This window comes from Macrotis lagotis, chromosome 4 (genome assembly GCF_037893015.1).
Source record: "Macrotis lagotis isolate mMagLag1 chromosome 4, bilby.v1.9.chrom.fasta, whole genome shotgun sequence".
Taxonomy (NCBI): domain Eukaryota; kingdom Metazoa; phylum Chordata; class Mammalia; order Peramelemorphia; family Peramelidae; genus Macrotis; species Macrotis lagotis.
Window position 1 is genome coordinate 192860168 of NC_133661.1, and position 24880 is coordinate 192885047.

The following is a 24880-nucleotide window of genomic DNA, read 5'->3' on the forward strand; positions in this document are numbered from 1 at the left end:
CCAACACCATCAACTCTGTCGTGAGTGGATCACATTCTTTATGATAAGTCCATCACAAAAGTTACTTCCATATTTTTCCAACATTGCCATTGCTGATCGCAACTCCCTCCTTTCTTATTTCTCCACTACCATGTACTCTATTTTCTCTCTCCTTTCACTCTGACTCTGCTGTAGGGTTGCTGAGTGGTGCAGCAGACAGGTCCCTGGTCCTAGGGCCAAGATGCCCTGAGCCCCCATACCACCCCTTAGGCCCAGAATCCACCTGGCCCTATGGTCCTGGGCAGGCCATCCAATCCCAGGCCCTTGCAAGAAGTAAAAAAAGAAAATGTGTTATATCTGACCACTGTCCCCCCATGGTCCATCTTCTCCTCCTTTATTCACATCCCCACCCCTTCCCCCTGCACCCCCTCCTTCTTACTCCAGTTGTCTATACCCCATTGAGTATATTTGCTGTTTCCTCTCCTAGCCATCTCTGATGAGAGCAAAGGTTCCCTCATTCCCCCTTGCTTCCCCCCTTCCATATCATTGCAATAGCTCATTGTAATAAAAAAAAATCTTATTATGTGAAATATCTTGGACTATTCCCCCTCTCCTTTTTCTTTCTCCCATTCCATTTCCCTTTTTTTCTTATTGACTCCATTTTTACATCATATTTTATCTTCAAATTCAGCTTTCTCCTGTGCTTCAACTATAAAAGCTCCCTCTACCTGCTCTATTAACTGAGATGGGTCATATGAATATTATCAGCATCATTTTTCTATACATGCAGTTCATCCTCATTAAGTCCCTCATATTTCCCCCCTCTCCTCCAATCTCCATGCTTCACCTGAGTCCTGTATCTGAAGATCAAACCTTCTGTTCAGCTCTGGCCTTTCCAAAAGGAACCTTTGAAATTCCCCTCGTTCATTGAAAGTCCATCTTTTTCCCTGGAAGAGGACATTCAGCCTTGCTGAGTAGTTCATTCTTGGCTGCATTCTAAGCTCTTTTGCCTTCCGGTATATTGTATTCCAAGCCCTACGAGCTTCCAGTGTAGTTGCTGCTAAGTCCTGTGTGATCTTGACTGCAGCTCCATGATATTTGAACTGTGTCCTTCTGGCTGCTTGTAATATTTTCTCTTTGACTTGGGAGTCCTGGAACTTGGCTATAATATTCCTAGGGGTTGGTTTTTTGGGATCTCTTTCTCTGGGGGATGGGTGGATTCTCTCCATTTCTATTTTGCCCTCTGCTTCTAGAATATCAGGACAATTTTCCTGTAGTAATTCTTTGAAAATGATGTCAAGGCTCTTTTCCTGATCATGACTTTCAGGTATTCCAATAATTTTAAAATTATCTTTCCTAAGTCTGTTTTCCATATCAGTTGTTTTTTCAATGAGATATTTTACATTTTCTTCTAGTTTTTCATTTTTTTTTGGTTTTGAAGTATTGATTCCTGATTTCTGGTAAATTCATCAATCTCCCTGAGTTCTATTCTTTGTCTGAAGGATTTATTCTCCTTGGAGAGTTTTCTTATCTCTTTTTCCATCTGGCCAATTTTGCTTTTTAAAGCATTCTTCTCCTCAATAACTTTTTGAACTGTTTTGTCCATTTGACCTAAGCTGGTTTTTAGCATGCTATTTTCTTCAGCATTTTTTTGGATTTCCTTGACTAAGCTGCTGACTTCATTTTCATATTTTTCCTGCATATCTCTCCTTTCTTTTCCCAGTTTTTCTTCCAACTCCCTCATTTGATTTTCAAAGTCTTTTTTGAGCTCTGTCATAGCCTGAGCCCAATTTCTGTTTTTCTTGGAGTCTTTAGTTGCAGGAACTTGTGCTTCCTCATCTTCAGACTGAGTATTTTGATCCTTCTTGGGCTCATTTGCAAAATATTTCTCAATGGTCTTCCTCTTGTTTCTTTGTTGGTTCATTTTCCCAGCCTAAGCCTGTTTTTGGGGGGTGCTTCCTGAGCTTTTGGGACACTCCCACAAGGGTCTCAGTGTGTGAGGCTCTGTCCTCCCTCCTGGTCTGTGAATGACCATAAGCACCCCCCTCTGCCACGGGGCTGAGGTGGGGGGGAGGCCTGCTGTTCTATGGGGGGGCCTAGACTGTGATCAGGATCTAAATGTGGTCAGAGCTCCAGAGTCCTGTTCCAGGGGCAGAGGACAGAGCTCTGCAGTCTCTCTCTCTCTTCACTCCCCTCCCTCAGCTCAGTGGGCTCATGCCCTGGGGGCTCCTGCTTACTGGCTCCACCTGCTTCTGTTTCCAGGTCTAGGCTGCGGAAAAACCAGGCTGCTGGCTGTGTGTCCTGAGGGCTGGGCTCCACGTGCTTGCTCTGGCAGATGTCCCTTGCTGTTCCCCAACTTTGTGCCCGGTGCTCCCCAGGGTGCAGCTCAGGAGACTCCCCTGCTGCTATGAGCTGAGGCTCCCAGCGCCCTGGGGCTGCCTCCGGGAGGCTTAAGTTCTTTGGCTCTGGCGGGCCACCCCTCTGGCGGGCCACCCCTCCAGCCCCGGGGAGTAGAGCCTTTCTGCTCTTTTCCAGGTTACCTTGAGTAGGAGAACTGCCTCACTGGGTCCCTTTGTGGGTTCTGTCTCTCGAAAGTTTAGTTAGAGTCCTTAGTTTATGAGTTTTTAATCAGAGAGTTCCTAAGACTCGATCCCTTCATGTCGCCATCTTGGCTCCGCCTCCCTCACTGCCTCTTTTAAGAGACAATAATCCGGGTTGCTTTGCCATCTCCTGGACCAAGTAAGGAATGTTTCACTGGATGGGAAACTATTCTTCAGATATCTAAGTGAGAAAATCTACAGAAATTTGTAGTCATCTAACTGAAGCTCTTTTTGGATGACATGACTTCTCTTGGAGACAAGGAAGTAGCATGGTCCTGCTCTCTGGGTAAACTTTTGTGAGATCAGGGTCAGTAGCCACAAAGAAAGTAAGTCCATGGTTTGGTAGTGTTACCATTCAGAAGAGATGCAAGAAAAATTGTACCTCTTAACAGGCAGGGAAACCCTAAAGATATTCCCCTTGACAGACAAATAGGGATAAAGAAAAAAAAGATTTAAGGGACAGCTAGGTGGCATAGTGGATAAAGCACTGACCCTGGAGTCAGGAGTATCTGGGTTCAAATCCAGTCTCAGACACTTAATAATTAGCTAGCTGTGTGACCTTGGGCAAGCCACTTAACCCCGTTTGCCTTGTAAAAAAAAAAAACCTAAAAAAAAAAATATTTACTCTAGGAAAAAGCTTAGCGTTGCCTTTGTGTCTGCCTAATACCATGTACTGGAAGTGACCTAGAACTGACTCTGAGAGAAGCAATTTTACAGATTAATGTCTAAATTTTTACAATTCCCTAGGGAATGATTAGAGATTCTTGTTGGGAACCCAGGGTCTTACTAAGACTCACTCTACGCAGGTGTTTGAGAGAGATGGTTGATTATTTGAGGGGGTCTTCATCTTCCAAGTTTTCTGTCGGGAATTCTGTTTTTTTTTCCTTTCTTTCTTTCAATAAACCTTTCCTTTTTTAACTTTGTGAACTGCATGCTTGCCAAGGAAGCTGGCATTAGCATACTGGGCAGGATCAGTAATTTTCCATATTGGTACATGTGTGTATGTGTGAGGCAGACATACAGACAGAAACAGAGACAGAGAGAGACATGCAGAAAGAGGACCCAAAGTGAACCTGAGTTCTTTGTTGTTTCCTAAGATCTCTCTGATACAAAAGTTACAATGTGATTCCCCTCTATCCAGGAATCAGTATCAAGGTAACTATGCTGCACCTGTTGGGGGGGTGCTTAACTCTTAATAACTGATATGGAAGGTTAGAGGGACAAAGGGACCAAGAATAATATTCTAGTACTACCTGATAGCTGCAGAGAGACTTGTCCATTTTGTGTGATGGTTTAGAAGCATGATCCTATCTCCTAAGGTATGGTGGTACAATAGAAAGCACATTTCTTTTGGGAGAGGACTCAGATTCAGATCCTATCTTAGATGTTTTCTCCCTGTATGACTTAAGGCAAGTCACAACCTCTCTTGACCTTAGGTTCTTTAGGTACTAAAAGAGGGGACTGGACTGGAATGCTCCTGAGGTCTTATTTATTTATTTAATTTTAAATTTTTATTTAAGGCAATGGGGTTAAGCGACTTGCCCAAGTTCATACAGCTAGGCAATTTTTTTATTTTTTTTCAGCTAGGCAATTATTAAGTGTCTGAGGCTAAATTTGAACTCAGGTCCTACTGACTCCAGGGCTTGTGCTCTGTCCACTAGGCCAACTAGCTGCTCCTGAGGTCTTTCTTTTCTTTTTTCTTTTTTTTTCCCCTGGTCTTTTTTAGATCTATGACTTTTGATTCCTCTGAATGCCCAGGGATGAAGAACAGTCTCTCCAAAGGAAAAAAAAAGAGGCACAAAGTCAGTATTTTTCTAATTTGATAAGAGAATATGTCAGAGAGTAAAAAGAAAGGTAAATGAGTTCAGGTAATCAACAAACTGAGAATCATGTCTAGTCTATACCATATGTGAACAAGAATCCCCTAACATTTCCACAACTAATCAACTGAGATCTGCTTTATTAAAAATCTTTATTAAAAAAGAACCCACTTTTTTTCCCCGAGGCAGTCTATTACACTTTTGGATAATTCTGATTGTAAGAAAGTTATTCCTTATTTTGAGCCAGAATTTGCCTGCCTAATAAAGACTAATTATTGCTCCAGGTTATTCCCATTAAAGCCAAAGGGAAAAGTCTGTCCATTCCATTTGATACCCCTTCAAATACTTCAAGACTGACTTGTCTCCTCCAGGCTAAGCATCTCTAAATATGCCAAAATCTTTCCACCAGTGTGTATGGACAGCATCATCTCTATACTATAGAGTTACAATAGCTCCTCATTATACCATTTGCCCTCCTCTGGACCTGTTGAATGATGAATGAGAGTTGGCCATGCTACACATAAGTGTTTAAATAGATTGTCTAAGGCTAATCACAACTCAGAAGGACTCCTAAGTAAACATATTTGATTTCCTAGGCAACATTCACTTTGGGCTGGCTACCAGATAGGACAGCTTTTATGTGTTTTATGTTTTGTAACTTTTTTATATGATCCTATATGATCCAACCTTTATATATTGTTAAGTACAGAAGTAAGTAATGATAAAGCTGCAGATACAAACACACACATACACACCTTTTGTGTTGGAAGAAGGGAGGGAGGAAGAGTTTGAGGGAGAGGGAGAGTAATAGGGAAATAGAGGGTAGAGGAGAGAAGAAGGGAAGAGAGGAGAGGAGAGGATTTTTTTTAAGGGATTAATGTTAGCACAATAAGGAAGTAAAGTTGAACTTTAGGGAAGAAAAGTCAGTCATTGAAGGGTACATTAACCCATGAAGCCAGTACACAAAAGCAAGAAAAAGCAGACTTTGCATTGTTGATGTCTGGAAGATGGTTATCATCATTCAGTATTTCTTGTGTCAAAAGACTACAATCAGGAAGGAGAAAGGCTGTGAGTGGGAATAGTAGGAGTTTGGAAGTTGGATATTCAAAGACCAAGTATTTGGTCTTTTGTGTCTTTGGGGAAATTTCTCCTGTATGTTTCCCTGAGACTCGGATGAGGACAATGAAAATAAATGATAATTAGCATATAATTATTACTTACTTTTATAGAGAATTCTAAAAATACATTTACTGGCTCATACAAGATATCAAGAGGGAAACTTGAAAACTTTAATCAAAACCATTCCCTAAATATTCTGCTGCTCTTCTACATATTTGTTTATTTCTTCCTAGGATTTATTTGTTAAGAGCTTTGGAATTACTGGGGGGGAAGCTTTTGGGGTTATTTGAAACTCATGATTCAAAACAGGGAGAGACACTTGGGTGATGGAATTAGCTATGACATCAGAGGTAACTCAGTCACTCTTCATGCCATTAGCTTAAAGTCATCTGCTCTTCAAGGAGATGCTGAGGAACTTTCCTAGGTTTTTAAATCTCTCTTATGCTTTAAGATGTTTTACAAGTCTCATTCTGAATGAGGGTAAAATTGATCCTAAAAACAAAATTATTTTCTGATGGCAGTGAAGATTCCCAACCCCACCCTACTAAATGGAAGATTTTGAGATTTTTGACTAAGAATAAGTCAAAATGGTTCTACTGGGGTAGCTAGGTGGTGCAGTGGATAGAGCACCAGCCCTGGAATCAGGAGTACCTGGGTTCAAATCTGGCCTCAGACACTTAATAAGTACCTAGCTGTGTGACCTTGAGCAAGCCACTTAACCCCATTTGCCTTGAAAAAAAACTAAAAACAAAACACAAAATGGTTCTACTAAGAGACAGACAAGTTCATACTTCTTGGGTAGTTTATCTTCCAAAAAGAATACAATAAAGACAAAAGGATAAAAGGAGTAAATCTAATTCTTTGAAACAAAATTCAGTCTAGCATTTTAAAGATGACAGTCTCCCAACTACCTTTCTTGTCTTATTTAATATTACTCTCTTTCATGGACTTTCCATTACAGTCAAACTTGTCTGCTGTTTCTAGTATATAGCATTCCATCTATTGCTTACTTTTCTTTGCACAGATGCCCCCATTAAAAGCTCTTAAGGGGTCCCTTGAACTTATCTTTTTGAGTTACCTTATTTTCCAGAAACACTGGAAATAGACCATCAGGAAATTCTGAATGTATCAAGGATAAAACTCCCCCTGAGCTGGCATGATTTGTGGCTGCACCCCACACTGGACCCACATACCAGTACTGTGTATCCTTGGGACAGGTACCAATCAGTTTGTGCCGGACTGGGATAATGCTTGTGTAGTTGAGTTCCTCTTAGATAAGCAGATTCTCCTATCTTCATAGGCAAGCACATTCAAATGGAAAAGAAAGCTGAATGAGCCCCAAAATAGAAGTTACTATATACAGATTTGTTGGAAATAATCCCCAATTAAGTGTGTGTATATATATATATATATATAATATATATATATATATATATATATGTAAGCATATACATATATGTGTATGTATATATATATATATATATATATAGAGAGAGAGAGAGAGAGAGAGAGAGAGAGAGAGAGATAAAATCTTAAGCATTTCAGTAGAACCAGGGCACATATTTGGAGAAAAAGTAATTATTTAGTTTGAAGGCAAGTAATTGATAGCCCAATATACTGCTAATTTCTTATAATTCAGGGCTTTGGGATTGAGACTATTCATTTGATAATTTTTCTTTAAATTTACAGTTTTTGGTTGCTATCTTTACTTTCTCTCAAAGACTCATCATGATAACCCCAGGAGGTAATCAAGGTATGTATTATAATTCCCATTTTACAAATGAGGGTACTGAGGTTCAGAGAAGTTAAATAACTTGTCAAAGGGTCAAACAGCCAGTAAGTAAGATTCAGACTGGAAGGCAGGGTAGTTGGCTCCTAATGCCTGTGCTCTTACCACTATACTAGGAGGTTTCGTGATAATATTCAATATGAAATCTCTTTCAGTTCTAGCTCTATGGTCCTATGATCTGGACTTTTCATCTAGGATACTTTTGAACATATCTCATTAATCCCCACTGTAACCTGGTGGGAATTGGAAACATCCACCTTCCATTGAGATGGATAAACTAACTGTGAACCCTAGAAAAAGGTCCCTTGAGTACCCTTGCAAGAATGCTTTAGTAAAATCCAACTTGGGAGGCAGTGGGGCAAAGCAAACCACTTCCTGTTTCTTGTTAACGTTTCCTCCCTCTCATTACTATCATACCAAGAACAGTAATAAAGTAATGGCTGAGGCATAGGGTAGTGCCAGGTATTTAGGAAGCTAGCTAAATGGACATAGCTTCAAATATAATGTCATTATTAGGAGATCCCCGATGGGTGACTAAGAGACAAATATTTCAGAGACAAAGTACCAGTAGAGGAAAATTCCTCTCTCCCAGGTACCTCTCTCTCTCTCTCTCTCTCTCTCTCTCTCTCTCTCTCTCTCTCTCTCTCTCTCTCTCTCTCTCTCTCTCTTCCTCTCTCCTTATTTCACTTGATATAAAACTTTCTGTCTAGTAGAACCACCCAAAAGTATTCCTGAATCAAAATGCAAGGGAATTCATTTCTTTTCTTTTTTCAAATTTAATTAATTTTTGTTACATTTTATATTCTGTAATGTCTCCCTCCTTCCCTCCCCACCTCATACTAGAGAAGGCCACAAGATTGGACATAGATGGATGGATGGTTGGATGGATGGATGGATGGATGGATGGATGGATGGATGGATGGATGGGTGGATGGATGGATGGATGGATATAAAATCTTACTATGAGTACTTCCATTTCTCCGGAGGTAGATAGCATCTTCCTTCATAGGTCCTTTGTAGTTAAATTCAGTTTTTGTAATACTCAGAATAACTTCTTCATTCACTCTGAACAATTGTTGCTATTACTGCATAAATATTGTCTTGGTTCTGCTGATTTCATTCTTCATTATTATTTTCAAATCTTTACATTTTTAAAAAATCAATCTGCTTGAAATATTTCATCAAAATCATACACTTGTTTAGTAATTCCCCAATTATGGGCATCCCCTCAATTTCCAGTTCCTTGCCACCACAAAGAAAGTTGCTTTAAAAATTTTAGAACACAGGTTCTTTTCCTTTTTTTACCCCTGATCACCCTGGGAAATAGACCAAATAATGGTATTGCTTGGGCAGGGGGTATACACAATTTTATAACTCTTTGGGCATAAAGGGAATTCCTTTAATTGGAGAACTTCAAATTGAGGCTACATGTCTTTGATTTTGGCCTGTAGGTCTTTAAAAGGACCTTTCAGTTCTGGAATCTGATTATATTAGCTATGGGAATGAGAAAGCTATTTGTTACATGGCTCTTAGGTTCCTTATGTGTAAAATGAGGATAGACTTAAACTACTTATCTCAGGGTCTAATGAGATCCTATTCTATATCTTAAGCACTATACAAATCTAAGTTGCTATTTTTCCTGTCAATTAAACTAAATGACCTAGGTGAACTCTTTAACAACCTTCTGACTTTTAGAATTAAAAAAAAAATGATGGCATAGTAGAAAGAGAATTTGGAAGGAAACTAGAAGAATTTGGTTGGAAACTTCTTGACAGAATCAATCAACCAGAACTAGGTATGAACAAGGGCTGTGTACCGCCTTGAATTAGACAATTCAACTAGATTCTACCCAAAAAAAAAAAAATGGTTCCACTTGGATTAGGGACTTGGTCTGACAAAGGAAAAAAGAAAAATATAAGAAGGAATCACTTGGACTTGGAGGGAGAACTGCATTTCAACTGTGGCTTAGGTCCTTTCCCAACTTCAGCTGAACTTTAAGCTTCAAAAGATCCCAAGATTTTAGATTTTAGATTTTAGATTTTCCACCTTATGACTTACCATCAACATTCTATAATTATCTAAGGATTGGCTGGTGACAGTGTCTACATTGGGAGTCAAGGGCAAGAATGGACATGATGAGGAAATTGATTCAAAGGTATACAAAAATTCCAACAGAAAAAATGGTACCAGACCTAACAGAACTATCCTAAGAACCCAGTTAAGGATTTTTTCAGGAGCTATGAGTTACTCCTTGGTCATATGTGCTTTCTAAAGCCTGAATCTACTTCCCTGAACTCTGTATATAGTGATAAAAGAATATGTCACTGAATCTGGGGGGAGGGTGGAAGGATATATTCTACCAACTGTTTTTTTTTAAAGCTAATTACATGTGACTATTTGATAACAACTGATAATCATGGCAGGAAACAAAACAGTGGTGCTCATGAGCTACAGCATTAGAAAACCAGACCGGGGCAGCTAGGTGGACCACTTGATAGAGGGCCAGCCCTGGAGTCAGGAGGACCTGAGTTCAAATTCGACCTCAAACACTTAATAATTGCCTAGCTATGTGATCTTGGGCAAGTTACTTGACCCCACTGCCTTAAAAAATTTTAAAAAACTCCAACTCTTTAGGGTTACCCCTAGATTCTGAAAATTTTTCTTATAGCTCCCTCTGGGCATCTCTGACTGTTAAGTCTTTTTTCAGTCATTTTCCATTCTGTTACCCCATTTTTTTATTTTTTTTTTTGCAAGGCAATGGGGTTAAATGGCTTGCCCAAAGCCACACAGCTAGGTAATTATTAAGTGTCTGAGGTCAGATTTGAACTCAAGTACTCCTGACTCCAAGGCCGATGCTCTATCCACTGCACCACCTTAGTTGCCCCTCTGTTACCCCATTTGAGATTTTCTTGATAGAGATCCTTCTCCCCACTCATTTCACAGATAAGGAACTAAGACAAATAGGGTTGTAAGTGCTTGCCCAGTGTCACACAGCAAGTTAGTGTCTGAGAAAGATTTGAACTCACAAAAATGAGTCTTTCTGGTTCTAAACCCAGTGTTCTATCCAGTGTGTCACTTAGTCACCCGATTAAGTGAACCTCAGTGCTACATAGTGTAAAGTATAGAAAAAGTTGGGGCGACTAGATGGTACAGTGGATAGAGCACCGGCCCTGGAGTCAGGAGTACCTGAGTTCAAATCCAGCCTCAGACACTTAAAGACAAGCTGCTACTTAACTACCATTACCCAGGGCATGTGTAAGCCTCAATTTCTCAACTGTTATAACAGTTGGGGTTGGGCTAGACATTCCCTCTGATCCCTTCAACTCTAACATTCTGAGTTTTAGTCCCCACTCTGCCACCAACTATTCAAATAACATTAGTGAAAAAACTTAACTAAGCCTCAATTTCTCCATCGTGTTCTGTGATAACTTTTATTCCCAACATTCACTTATTATTTTATTCTAATTCATTGGCTTTTGAATAGTGATATATATTTTTTTCTGAGCAGGTAAATTAGATTGTGCAATGGACAGTGCTGGCCTGGAGTTGGAAGGCACATTTTCCTGAGTTCAAATCTGGCCTTGGACACTTACTAGCTGTGTGACCCTGAGGTGTTTTTTTTTTTTTTTTTGGTAAGGCAATGGGGTTAAGTGGCTTGCCCAAGGCTACACAGCTAGGTAATTATTAAGTGACTGAGGTTGGATTTGAACTCAGGTACTCCTGACTTCAGGGCTGGTGCTCTATCCAGTGAGCCACGTAGCCACCCCCCTGAGTAAATTCTTAATGGTGTTTGCCTCAGTTTTCTTATCTGTCAAGTGAACTAGGGAAGGAAATGGCAAATAACTCCAGTATCGTTGCCAAGAAAACCCCAAATGGAGTCATGAAGAGTTGGACAATAACTGAAAAATGATTGAACAGCAGTATACTTTTCAGGGCACTGTCACATACATTCTCTCATTTCATTTTCACTGTAATTCAATAGGAGTAAGTAGGACAGTATTACTTCCATTTCCAGAAAAAGATGCAGAGTAGCTAAACTACTTCCCCAAGACCCAATCCAGCCCATGGCAAAGTCAGGAACTTGAATTCCAATCCTTTGATTTCAATTCCAATGTTGCTTTTCCTACTACAAATATGGACACAGCACCTACAAGACAAATACTTGCCAATTTTATGTTAAAGAAAGCCAGTCTATTTGATTTTTTGCTACCAAGAGATAGATGTTAACCTTCAGATTCATAGGTGGCAGAATGAAAATGTTCAGAGCCCAAGTATACAAACATGAGAGAAAAAAACAAAACATAATTCTTTCCTCACTTCTCATACAAGGGTTGTCTTATCGTTCAGAGCTAAAGAAATTTTACAAAGAACATGTCAGCAACTGAGGTTCCTTAGGAAATATTTCTTCTCCAAACCCACACTCATGACAGTCCTCTTCCCATCCCTCCTTGATGATATCCTAAGCTGATCATATGTCAGTTATTTTCTAACACTCATGACCATGCTGTACCCTTTGAAAATGTCTATTTGACTGTCTTCCTGAAAGGAGCAGGGTATGCCAATATTTGCTACAACTATAGTCAGCAAGTGATCCTAAATAAGGACCCCCAATTAGCAAAAATACATCCTAGCCTTGGGCAGCTAGATGGTACAATGGATAGAGTGCTGGATCTGGAGTCAGGAAGACTCATCTTTCTGAATTCAAATTTGGTTTCAGATATTTATTAGCTGAGTGATCCTGGGCAAGTTATTTAACCCTATTTGCTTCAGTTTCCTCATCTGTAAAATGAGCTGGAGAAGGAAATGGCAAACCGCTCCAGTAGCTTTGCCAAGAAAATCTCAAATGGAGTCATGGAAGAGTCACACATGACTGAAATGACTGAACAAAATAACATGCTGGCCATTGGGAATGGCTATATTTATAATCTGAGTCACTGTCCAACCTGAGAACATACACATCTACCTTAGGAATACCATGGACATATGAATGATATATATCTTCTTATTATCATGATGAGCCTATTCTATCCTTTCTCCTCCAGTAGACTCCCACACTCCCTAGCTCTTAGTTATCAAGTCATCAGGGCCAACAATATCATTTCATAACCCAATGTCTTTTCCATATTACCTACTTTCTTTTCCCTGACAAGTGATCATCTATCTCTAACACTGTTTTATGTTGTTATGTATTAAGCATCTATTGTATCTTAACAGTTGAAAGAGATACAAAGTTTAGAAAACCTTGCCAACCACCATGCCAGAAAGATGGCAGGATAGCTCCCAGAGGCTTCAAAAGATAGTAAAAACTGACTGTTTTGATGATGACAAGGGAAATTTCAACTCAAAATAAAAGGGTTAGACACAAAGATGAGTATAATATGCAAATATGACCTGAAAATTGCCTTAGAAATGGAAAACAAAAGTGTTGTGTGAAGTCTGAGAGAAAAGGCTAAATAAATATTACTAATAACAATAAGCATTTGTATGACATTTTCATGTTTTCCTTTTTGTTTCTCAGTCATTTCTACTGGCAATTTCTCTAAGAGATCACATTGCATGGCATTATTCCCATTCCCCAAATAGGGTCACTGAGTCCCAAAGAGCTTACTTGACTTATCCCAGGCTACAGGCCAGGTTTGAGGGAAGTCAGAAGGATTGGTCTAGATAAGCCGAATTTGGGACATTGCCATAGGTCCTGTTGTACCCATAGACCTTGAGATCTATAAGTTGACCACTCTTAAAAGCTGAGAGTCTCTGCTTGTCGCTAGACCAGACCCCTAGGCACCAAAGCTTATCCCATAAAAAAAGGCACTTAACAGACTCCTGTGTGTTATATACAAACCTAGTTAAATGGAAGCCAACTGCCAAACACTCTACTGAACACATACACAGAAATCCTTCTAATAAGATTATAAAGTATAATTTACTGTCAGGACAACTGCTTGGTATTATTTTTCTCCTTTTTCAGAAACATTTTAAGACAATAGCACCTTTATCACTGCCATATTTTTGCACACTTCAGCGACTGGTTACTATTCAGAGTTTGGATGGCCCTCAGCAAATGGTTCTTCTCATTATCCACTGTAGACTGAAATTAAAAAGAGGTGGAGAGAGAAACTCAATGGTTAGGTTCTAGAGACAGATATTTTAGGGTCATTGTTTAGCAAAGAATTTGTACCAGTTCTCCTGTCTATTGATGATATTTAGGAAGTAAATACTGGTCACTTCCCTTAAGAGACAAGAAATAAGACATCATCAAAAACCATCAGAAAGATAGCAGACTGACTCTTACAGACTTCAGGACTTGCAAACTGGTAGCTATATCTTACCTGATCTCCCCAACTGCTCATGTCTTTAGTTAATTCCATATACTCTATCTTTTAATACCCAAGTGTGTACTTGCTATCTCCCCCCATGAGAATGTAAACGTTTTTTAGCACAGGACTACTTTTTCATTTTTCTTTGTATTCCCCAGAACACTGCCTTTACTTAATAAATGTCTGTTAACTGATTGACACCTTTGAATCAATGTCTTGAGTACCTGCAAAGCACCACATCAAGCAACAAGGTCAGAGTACAAAAATTTGGCACAAAGAATTCCAAAGAGCCTCCCTCTCAGACCAGTATGGTCAACACAGAATCTTGAAAACCTAATTGAATCAATGCTGTATCCTTGATGAAAATCCTTTTCTTACTACATCTAAGTATATAGCTTTTTTTCAAAATATTAACTGTGGTCTATAAATGACCACCTCATTCCAACTGCAAATCTTAAGCACTAGACCAGCAAGGGTTGAGAAGATACTGGATGATACAAAACAAAGACTAATCTAACTATACTTCCTAATTAATTTTTGAAATCATGTCAGAGAAAAACACAGACACTAAGATATTCTTGCTCAGTGTTCCAAACTTAATGTCCCCCATTCAGTTATGCAGTGTAAATACAATACCTGTTTTAGTAAAAGGTCTTCAGTTAATCTACATGATTGAGCAGAATATTAATTACTCACTTTACAGCACTTTAAGGTTTACAAAGCTCTTTCCTTATAATATTCCTGTCAGGTTGGTAGCATTATTATCATTATCTAGCCCCATTTTTAGAGATAAACTTAGATTCAAATCTAAGCTTTGAGAATGATGTTCAAGGTCACACAGCTAGTAAATAATAGGAAGTGGGATTTTTTTAGTATAGACTTAAGATTACAGAATTGAATAAAAGCAAGAATCAATTATAAGAAGGCTGTGATAGAATCCATCCTGGCAATGCTCACAAGTTCCTTGCTCTTAAGGACATCATTTATCAAGGTATGGTAGCTTCTTGAAGCCATTATGTGGGTGTTGGATGAGAGATGGACACCAAAGGTGGATTAGCAGCCCTGAAAAGGGCTTGGCAAGCTCTCATACCAGAAATGCTAAGTCCTTCCTAAACACTCCATATACCCTGTGACATGATATAGGTATATAAGAACTGTTCCCATTTCACACATGAAAGACAGAGAGATTAAGTGATTGGACTTGTATGACCAGGCTAAGTGAGTACTTTAACTGAGGTCTCCTGAATCCAGGCTCTCTATACTTACACAGTGTTATTTACTACCTTGGCTCATCCATCAGCATTTCCCCTGTGCACTCCCTCCTTTCTCCCACAAGATGCCCAAAGAACGAATCCATTATGTGGTTTGCCATTAATCCTAGGGTCACTATTGTTATTGGACCAAACACAGCAGAATTATACCGGTCTAAGATGGATGGGTGCTGGTTCCCAAGCAATCAACTTTCCAGTTCCCACAATACCTAACTCCCATCCTGCAAACAAATTCAGACAGTTTGGTATTTACTTCTTTCTCATTTACACCTGGTTAAGTCCTTCCTCTCTCCTTTTTTCTTCAAGAACAGGTACAGATATCAACTCGATTTCTTCCTGTTGCAAGTGATCTTTTACTTCAATGCTTGTCAAAATATTTCAAATGGTTATTTCCTTTGCACATATGCATTATATTATTAACCTCTCCCATTAAACTGTAAACTCACTGAGAAAAGGGAGTATGCCAATTTTTTTAATTGAATACCCAGCACTTAGCAGGGGAATCATACATAATAGGAGCATAATCAATGTCTGTCAAATTAATGAACACTGAGTGAACATGCAGTATGTGATGGTTTGGGAAAGTAGAATAATGAAAGTGTTCATTTAAAGCTGACTTGTTCTAACTAATAATAACTGCTAATATTTATTTTTGCAATGCACTTTACAGTTATGTCATGAGATCCTTATAACAAGCCAATGAAGTAGATGTTAAATCTTATCCCCATTTAACAAATAAGAAATCTGAGGCTGAGAGTAATGAAGTAATGCTCGAGGTCACACAGCTAGAAAGTATCTGAGGTAAGATTTGAATTCAGGTCTTCCTTACCTTAGATACAGTGTCTCCTTCAGTTTGCCCAACTGCTACCTATCAAAATTCTAATTGGCTCCTTCACATGTCAAATTGAATAGACTTAGGGGATACAAACTACATTATTATACTTCTTTAATACTTCAAAAGATCTGTGACCTTCACAGGTGCTAATTCTAAGCAGTATCATCTCACATAATAGTGAATAACAATGAACTGGAAAATATAAAAAGTTTGGCATGATGCCCAAGATGAAACTGGAAGGAGAAAAATGACAAAAAAACTTGGAACAGATGTATCAACATTTCTATAACAAATAATTTTTATCATCACTGACCATGGAACCATAGCACTTGTTCTTCAGCTCCCCAGTCCTTGATTTGCTCTAAAAGAAAATGAAAGTGACACCAAAAAACATCAAACACAAATTTCACTAAAGCTAAATTTGTGCCAAAAAATGTATGTTTGTTGGCAACACAATTCTGAAAGAACAGGGGAACTTTTTTTTAAGATATCAGAAAGCATGGAAGGTACCAAATGACCTGGGGAAGGAAGCTATCACAAATGGTATTATTTTTACAAAGCAATTAAGATATGAATAACAACCAAATCAAATGCCTGCTTTCTCATCTTTATAAAATCTTTGTAAGAAAGAGCTACACACTATCAAAAGTATTCTTTTAAAAATATGACACACAAGATGGTAACAAGAAGGGATCGAGTCTTAGTAGCTCTCTGATAAAACTCATCATCTAAGGACTCTAACTAAACTTTCGAGAGACAGAGCCCACAAAGGGACACAGTGAGGCAGTTCTCCTACTCAAGGTAACCTGGAAAAGAACAGAAAGGCTCTGCTCCCCGGGCCAGAGGGGTGGCCCGCCAGAGGGGTGGCCCACCAGAGCGAAAGAACTTCAGCCTCCCGGAGGCAGCCCCAGGGTGCTGGAAGTCTCAGCTCACAGCAGCGGGGGAGTTTCCTGAGCTGCACCCCGAGGAGCACCGGGCACAAAGTGGGGGAACAGTAGGGGACCTCTGCCAGAGCGAGCACGTGGAGCCCAGCCCTCGGGGCACACAGAGAGCAGCTTGGTCTTTCTGCAGCCCAGAGCCGGAAACAGAAGCAGGTGGAGCCAGTAAGCAGGAGCCCCCAGGGCATGTGCCCATTGAGCTGAGGGAAGGGATTAAAGAGAAACTGTGAGCTCGGTCCTCTGCCCCTGGAACAGGACTCTGGGGCTCTGACCACATACAAATCCTGATAGAAGTCTAGGCCCCCCCATAGAACAGCAGCCCCCCCTCACCTCAACCCCGTGGCAGAGGGAGGTGCTTATGGTCATTCACAGACCAGGAGGGAGGACAGAGCCTCACACACTGAGACCCTTGTAGGAGTGTCCCAAAAGCTCAGGAAGCACCCCAAAACCAGGCTCAGGCTGGGAAAATGAGCAAGCAGAGAAACAAAAGGAAAACTATTGAGAAATATTTTGCAAATGAGCCCAAGAAGGATCAAAATACTCAGTCTGAAGATGAGGAAGCACAAGTTCCTGCAACTAAAGACTCCAAGAAAAACAGAAATTGGGCTCAGGCTATGACAAAGCTCAAAAAAGACTTTGAAAATCAAATGAGGGAGTTGGAAGAAAAACTGGGAAAAGAAAGGAGAGATATGCAGGAAAAATATGAAAATGAAGTCAGCAGCTTAGTCAAGGAAATCCAAAAAAATGCTGAAGAAAATAGCATGCTAAAAACCAGCTTAGGTCAAATGGACAAAACAGTTCGAAAAGTTATTGAGGAGAAGAATGCTTTAAAAAGCAAAATTGGCCAGATGGAAAAAGAGATAAGAAAACTCTCCAAGGAGAATAAATCCTTCAGACAAAGAATAGAATTCAGGGAGATTGATGAATTTACCAGTAATCAGGAATCAATACTTCAAAACCAAAAAAAATGAAAAACTAGAAGAAAATGTAAAATATCTCATTGAAAAAACAACTGATATGGAAAACAGACTTAGGAAAGATAATTTTAAAATTACTGGAATACCTGAAAGTCATGATCAGGAAAAGAGCCTTGACATCATTTTCAAAGAATTACTACAGGAAAATTGTCCTGATATTCTAGAAGCAGAGGGCAAAATAGAAATGGAGAGAATCCACCCATCCCCCAGAGAAAGAGATCCAAAAAACCAACCCCTAGTAATGTTATAGACAAGTTCCAGAACTCCCAAGTCAAAGAGAAAATATTACAAGCAGCCAGAAGGACACAGTTCAAATATCATGGAGCTGCAGTCAAGATCACACAGGACTTAGCAGCAACTACACTGGAAGCTCGTAGGGCTTGGAATACAATATACCAGAAGGCAAAAGAGCTTAGAATGCAGCCAAGAATGAACTACTCAGCAAGGCTGAATGTCCTCTTCCAGGGAAAAAGATGGACTTTCAATGAACGAGGGGAATTTCAAAGGTTCCTTTTGGAATGGCCAGGGCTGAATAGAAGGTTTGATCTTCAGATACAGGACTCAGGTGAAGCATGGAGATTGGAGGAGAGGGGGGAAATATGAGGGACTTAATGAGGATGAACTGCATGTATTCCTGCATAGAAAAATGACACTGATAATACTCATATGAACCTTCTCAGTTAATAGAGCAGGTAGAGAGAGCTTTTCTAGTTGAAACACAGGAGAAAGCTGAATTCAAAGATAAAATATGGTGTAAAAATGGAGTCAATAGAAAAAAAGGGAAATGGAATGGGAGAAAGAAAAAAGAGAGGGGGAATAGTTCAAGATATTTCACATACGATTTTTTTTATTACAATGAGCTATTGCAATGATATGGAAGGGGGCAGGCAAGGGGGAATGAGGGAACCTTTGCTCTCATCAGAGATGGCTAGGAGAGGAAACGGCAAATATACTCAATGGAGTATAAACATCTGGAGTAAGAAGGAGGGGGGAGCAGGGGGAAGGGGTGGGGATGTGAATAAAGGAGGAGAGGATGGACCATGGGGGGAGACTGGTCAGATACAACACATTTTCTTTCTTACTTCTTGCAAGGGGCTGGGATTGGAAGGCCTGCCCAGGACCATAGGGCCAGGTGGATGCTGGGCTTAAGGGGTGGTATGGGGGCTCAGGGCTTCTTGGCCCCAGGACCAGAGATCTGTATGCTGAGCCAGTCAACAACCCTACAGCAGAGTCAAAGTGAAAGGAGAGAGAAAATAGAGTACATGGTAGTGGAGAAATAAGAAAGGAGGGAGTTGCGATCAGCAATGGCAACGGTGGAAAAATATGGAAGTAACTTTTGAGATGGACTTATCATAAAGAATGAGATCCACCCATGACAGAGTTGTTGGTGCTGGAACAAAGACTCAAGCACATTTTTTGTTATTATTATTTGGGGGAGGGTGCAGGGCAAGTGGGGCTGGATGGCCTGCCTGGGGCCACATAGCAGGGTTATCTTTGGGTGTCTGGGGCCGGATTTGGACCCAGGTGCTCCTGGCTCAAGGGCCAATGCTCTGTCTGCCACCCAGCCACCCCTACTATTATTACTATTTTATTTTATTTTGGGTCTTTTTTTTTCTTTTTTTCTTTTTTTTTTTTTTGGTTTTTGCAGGGCAGTGGGGATCGGGTGGCTTGCATGTCACAAGGCTGGGTGATTGTTGGGTTTATGAGGCTGCATATGGACTCGGGTGCTCGTAGCTCCAGGGCTGGTGCTTTGTCCATTGCGTCATCTGGCCATACCTACAATTATTACTATTATTTTTTTTATTTTAATTTTTTTCTCTCCCCTTTACTTTTTTTCGCCCAAGCAAGTCTATCTATATTCATGGGGGAGGAGGGGTATTTTGTTTACTTGTAAACAAGAATATTTTATTAATGTAAAAAAAAACATTTGTACAAAATGAGAATAAAAAATAAATTAAAAAAATAAAAATATGATACAGGAACAGGCAAGTTTTTTCAAACACTCAACCTACACCAACTATAGGAAACATAATGGACCAAAATTTGTTAAAGAAACATAAGATCGTACTGTTTGCCATTTGTTGATTATTAAAAAACACAAAACTCTCTATCAAAATGCATCATCAAAGGTTCTCTATAGCTGTAATATGGTCCCATGAATTATATAAAATATTCCTTAGGAGATGTAGAGACAATTTTGTTCAATGATCCTTGGAAAAGCAACACCCATCAAAGGATAAAAGAATGATTTGTATGCCCACCAAAGATAACTGCCACTGTCTTCTTCATTACTTTGAATGAAGATGATTCTGCTTTAATGTGATTTTATTACTGCTGGTGTTGGGTTTTGCTGATATTTAGAAAAGCTTTTAGCTTTGTTCTTTCTAAACTTCTTGCTACCTCCCTATCCCCACATCTCACCCCCACATATACATACCACACACCGGCTTTATGGAAAAATCCATTCTGAGTTCCAAACTAACCACTTAGAAATGTTTTTTTGGAACATAATTCATTTGTAAGCTGGAGTCCTCCTTTATCCGTCTGTATTCATTGTAGGAGATTATCTAGGAAAACATGGACTTCCTGCCTCAGTCCTTTTGCCCAACTAGCCCTGAGCTGGAGTGAGATCAGAGTTGGGCATAGAGTATCTGAGTCTAAGTTAATTTGAGTCTGACTGAATTCCAAAATGAACTGGGGAGTACCTATTGTTTTGTATTATTCACATTTAACTTTCTCCTTGATTTGGATAATTGGGGTACAATCCCCTTAGAACATGGTTCACTGGCAGCCAAGAAACTAAAATCATTTTTGCTACTTTAATAGAACAATACTAATAATAATTAGTAAATACTACTAATAATAGTATTTCTACAAAATATTCCTAGTGTGACATTTAATTGTACCACAAAGATTCTGGGCTTGAAATATATGGACAGAACCAATAAATACTGGACAGGGGATCATGGTATAATGATGCAATACTCCAAAGATAAAGTGCTAGAAATTTTAGGGCAAAAAAAAAGCCACTTAAAGCCTTTTCACATTTTAAAAATGGAACACATAAAAGTGTTATATATGGAGAACTTCACATTAAATATGGTTTTTTTTTGGGGGGGGGGGATATTGCTAACATTGCAATTTCTCCCAGAACTCCTTTTTGTATCATTTGAAATACCAGGATTCTGGGGGGGAATGATCTAGGAAACAATGTTTCAATACAAAAAATTGCATATGATTACTCCAATTTCCCCAAGGAATCACTGGGGCCCAGAAAGATTGCCTCACTTACCACAAGCCAGGGTATAGCCAATTTATAGGGCCTTCTATACCTACTTTCTCCTTAAATTATCCAGATCAAAACCCTTTTTCCCAGAAGTACTTCTCACACATGCTAATACTACTACAGACGAATAAATATAATCCACTGATTTATTTGGGAATTACTACTGCTTGCCAATGAATTACTAGAAAAGGCTGAGCCAAGTAAATGTCTTCAAGGGTCTAGATATGAGGGATTACCAAAGTAGACCAATACTGCTTACTTCACAATTTTACCAGGATCAATCTTTTTCACATTGGTATATAACCAACAAATTCAGACACTTAGCAATATGGCAAAAAGTCAAAGTTATCACTTCCATGTTAATATCAGTCATTTTTCTTAAAAAGTATAGGCTCTGGTGACTATTATGTTACTCCCAGAATCTGACTTTCTCTTTCTCATTCAAACAGGTATTTTATCTGAAAGTTCAGAAGTATAGTGATACTTGGGTTTCAAGCATAAAATGAACAACTCACACGGACCTTCCTGTGGTCTGACCAGAATCATGAGACTTTAGAGGCTCTCTTGTCCAATTCCTTCCTATTACAGATGATTAAATGGAAAGCTCCAAAAAGACTCTTCCCAAAGGTTACCCAGTAAGTCAAGGACAGAAACAGAATTCCACGAACCTGGGTCTTTTGACTCCATATCTAATTTTTTATCAGACTACATTTCATTCTTTATATATGGATTCACTCAATCATAATTTATGAATCTTCTACTCTGTGCATAGAATTATGCTAGATGCTGGACCCACACAGAGGTGAAAAGATGAGGAATTTGAAATCCACTAGGACAGTTCCTTAATGTGAGGTCCAATGATAGATTTCAGGGAATTCATAAACTTGAGAAGGGGAATCACATGTTAATTTTCACTAATCCCTAAATGAAATTTAGTTATTTCTTTCAATTATGAATATATATTTTAAACATTATTATATTCTATAGAAATCCTTATCTCAGGGTGGCTAGGTGGTGCAGTGGATAGAGCACCAGCCCTGAAGTCAGGAATACCTGAGTTCAAATCAGGCCTCAGACACTTAATAATTACCTAGCTGTGTGGCCTTGGGCAAGCCACTTAACCCCAATGCCTTGCAAAAAAAAAAATCCTTATCTCAGACAAAGCAGCTGCAAAATAGATATTATTAAAAGAGATAAGGAAGGAAAGAACATCCTCCTAAAAGGTACCATAGAAAATAAAGTAATTTCAATACTAATAAGTACACGCCCAATGGTATAGCATCCAAATTCTTAGAGGAGAAGTTGAAGGAGTTACAGGAAGACATAGATAACAAAACTCTACTAGTGGGGAGACCCCAACCTCCCACTCTCAGATTTAGATAAATCTAACTATAAAATAAACAAGAAGGAAGTTAAGGAGGTAAATAGAAAAATTTAGAAATTAGAAAAAATTAGAAAACCTAGACATGATAGACTTATGGAGGAAACTGAATGGGGATAAACTTTCTTTGCTGCAGTACATGGCACTTACACAAAAATTGACCATGTACTAAGGCATACAAACCTAATAATCAATTGCAGAAAGGTAGAAATAGTGAATAATACATCTTTCTCAGATCATACTTCAACAAAAAATCACATGGAATATTGAGCCAGGGAGATATAGACCCAAAACTAACTGGAAACTAAATCACCTCATTTTAAAGAATGAGTGGATAAAAAAATGAATTATAGAAAGAATTATTTTATCCTAGATAATGACAATAATGAAACAATACACCAAAATCTATGGGATACCCTCAAGGCAGCTGTCAGAGGATATATTAAATCTTTAAAGCTTATATGAATAAATTAGAGAAAGAGGAAATCAAAGAACTAAACATGCAACTAAAAAAATTAAGAGAAAGAACAAATTAAAAAACCCCAGTTAAATACAAAATTAGAAATTCTAAAAATTAAAGGAGAAATTAATAAAATCAAAAAGCAAGAAAACTATTGAATTAATAAATAAAACCAAGAGCTAGTTTTATGAAAAAACAAGAAAATTGATGATCCTTTGGTCAATTTGATTAAAAAAAAAGAAAGAAGAAAACAAAATTGCTAGTATCATAAATGAAAAAGGTGAACATACCACCAATGAAGAAGAAATTAAAATAATAATTCAGAATTATTTTGCCCAACTCTATGTCAATAAATTTGATAATGGATGAATATTTACAAAAATATAAGTTGCCCAGGTTAAATGAAGAGGAAATTAAATACCTAAATAACCCTAACTCAGAAAAAAAGAAATTCAACAAGCCATTATTGAACTCCCTAAGAAAAAATCTCCAGGGCCAGATGAACTTGCAAGTGAATTCTATCAAACATTTAAGGAACAACTGCTTCCAATTCTATATAAACTATTTGGGAAAATAGGTGAAGATGGAACTCTGCCTAACTCTTTCTATGACACCAATAATGGTGCTGATACCTAAACCAGGAAAAGTTAAAACAGAGAAGAAAATTATAGATCTATCTCCCTGATGGAAATAGATGCAAAATATCTTAAATAAAATCTAAGCAAAACAACTACAACAAGTTATCACTAGGATGATACATTATGACCAAGCAGTGTTGGTTCAATATTAGGAAAACTGTCAGTATAATTAATTATATCAATAGCAAGCCTATCAGAAATCATATGATTATATCAGTAGATGCTGAAAAAGCTTTTGATAAAATAAAGCACCCATTCTTACTAAAAACACTAGAAAGTGCAGGAATAAATGGATTCTTCCTTAGAATGATAAATAGTATCTATCTGAAACCATCAACTAGCATTATATGAAATGGGGATAGGCTAGAGACATTCCCAATAAGATCAGGGGTGAAACAAGGATGCCCACTATCACCACTACTATTCAATATCATATTAGAAATGTTAGCTTCAGCAATGAGAAAAAAAGAAATCAAAGGAATTAGAATAGGGAAGGAAAAGACAAAACTTTCACTCTTTGCAGATGTCATGATGGTATACCTAGAGAATCCAAAAAAATCATCTAAAAAATCACTAGAAATAATTACTACCTTCAGCAAAGTCACAGAATATAAAATAAACTCTCATGAATCCTCAACATTTCTATACATGACTATCAAAATGCAGCAGAAAGAATTAGAGAGAGAAATCCCATTCAAAGTAAATTCAGACAAAATAAAATACTTGGAGTCTATTTGCCAAGACAGACTCAGAAATATTTTGAAAACAATTACAAAACACTTCTCACACAAATAAAAACAGATTTAAATAACTGGGCAAATAACAACTGCTCACAGATAGGCCGAGCAAATATAATAAAAACAACAATTCTACCAAAATTAAACTACTTGTTTAGTTCCCTACCAATCAAAATTCCAAAAAATTACTTTAATGAGTTAGAAAAAATTGTAAGTAAATTCATATGGAGAAATAAAAAGTCGAGAATCTCCAAGAGATTTAATGAAAAGTGTGCAAAAGAAGGTGGCTTAACCCTACCAGATGTAAAATGATATTATAAAGCATCAGTCATCAAAACTGTCTGGTATTGGCTGAGAAACAGAGTGGTGGACCAGTGGAATAGACTAGGTGCAATAGCAGGAAATGATTATAGTAATCTGCTGTTTGATAAACCCAAAAAGTCCAGCTATTGGGATAAAAACTCATTCTTTGATAAAAAAAAAACTGTTGGGAAAATTGTAAGTTAGTATGGAAGAAACTTAGATTAGACCAACACCTCACACCCTACACCAAGATGAAATCAAAATGAATATAGGATCTAGACATAAAAAACAATATTATAATCAAACTAGAAGATTAAGGAATAGTTTACCTGTTAGATCTATGGAAGGGGAAGCAATTTATGACCAAGGAAGAGATGGAGAACACCATTAAAAATAAACTAGATAATTTTGATTACGTTAAATTAAAAGG

The 24880-nt window shown here is 38.4% G+C and overlaps 1 protein-coding gene and 1 long non-coding RNA gene across 3 annotated transcripts in view; one reads left to right on the forward strand and one right to left on the reverse strand.

The window, feature by feature from the left end:
* SCG5 (secretogranin V) overlaps positions 1–24880 on the reverse strand; it is an 80251-nt gene that overhangs the window by 38838 nt on the left and 16533 nt on the right. The gene's annotated exons all lie outside the window — the stretch shown is intronic.
* Positions 9410–24880, forward strand: part of LOC141521995 (uncharacterized) — a 46183-nt gene continuing 30712 nt past the window's right edge. Inside the window, exon 1 of the long non-coding RNA XR_012478101.1 lies at positions 9410–9462. This is a non-coding gene — a long non-coding RNA (uncharacterized LOC141521995). The remainder of the gene's footprint in view (positions 9463–24880) is intronic.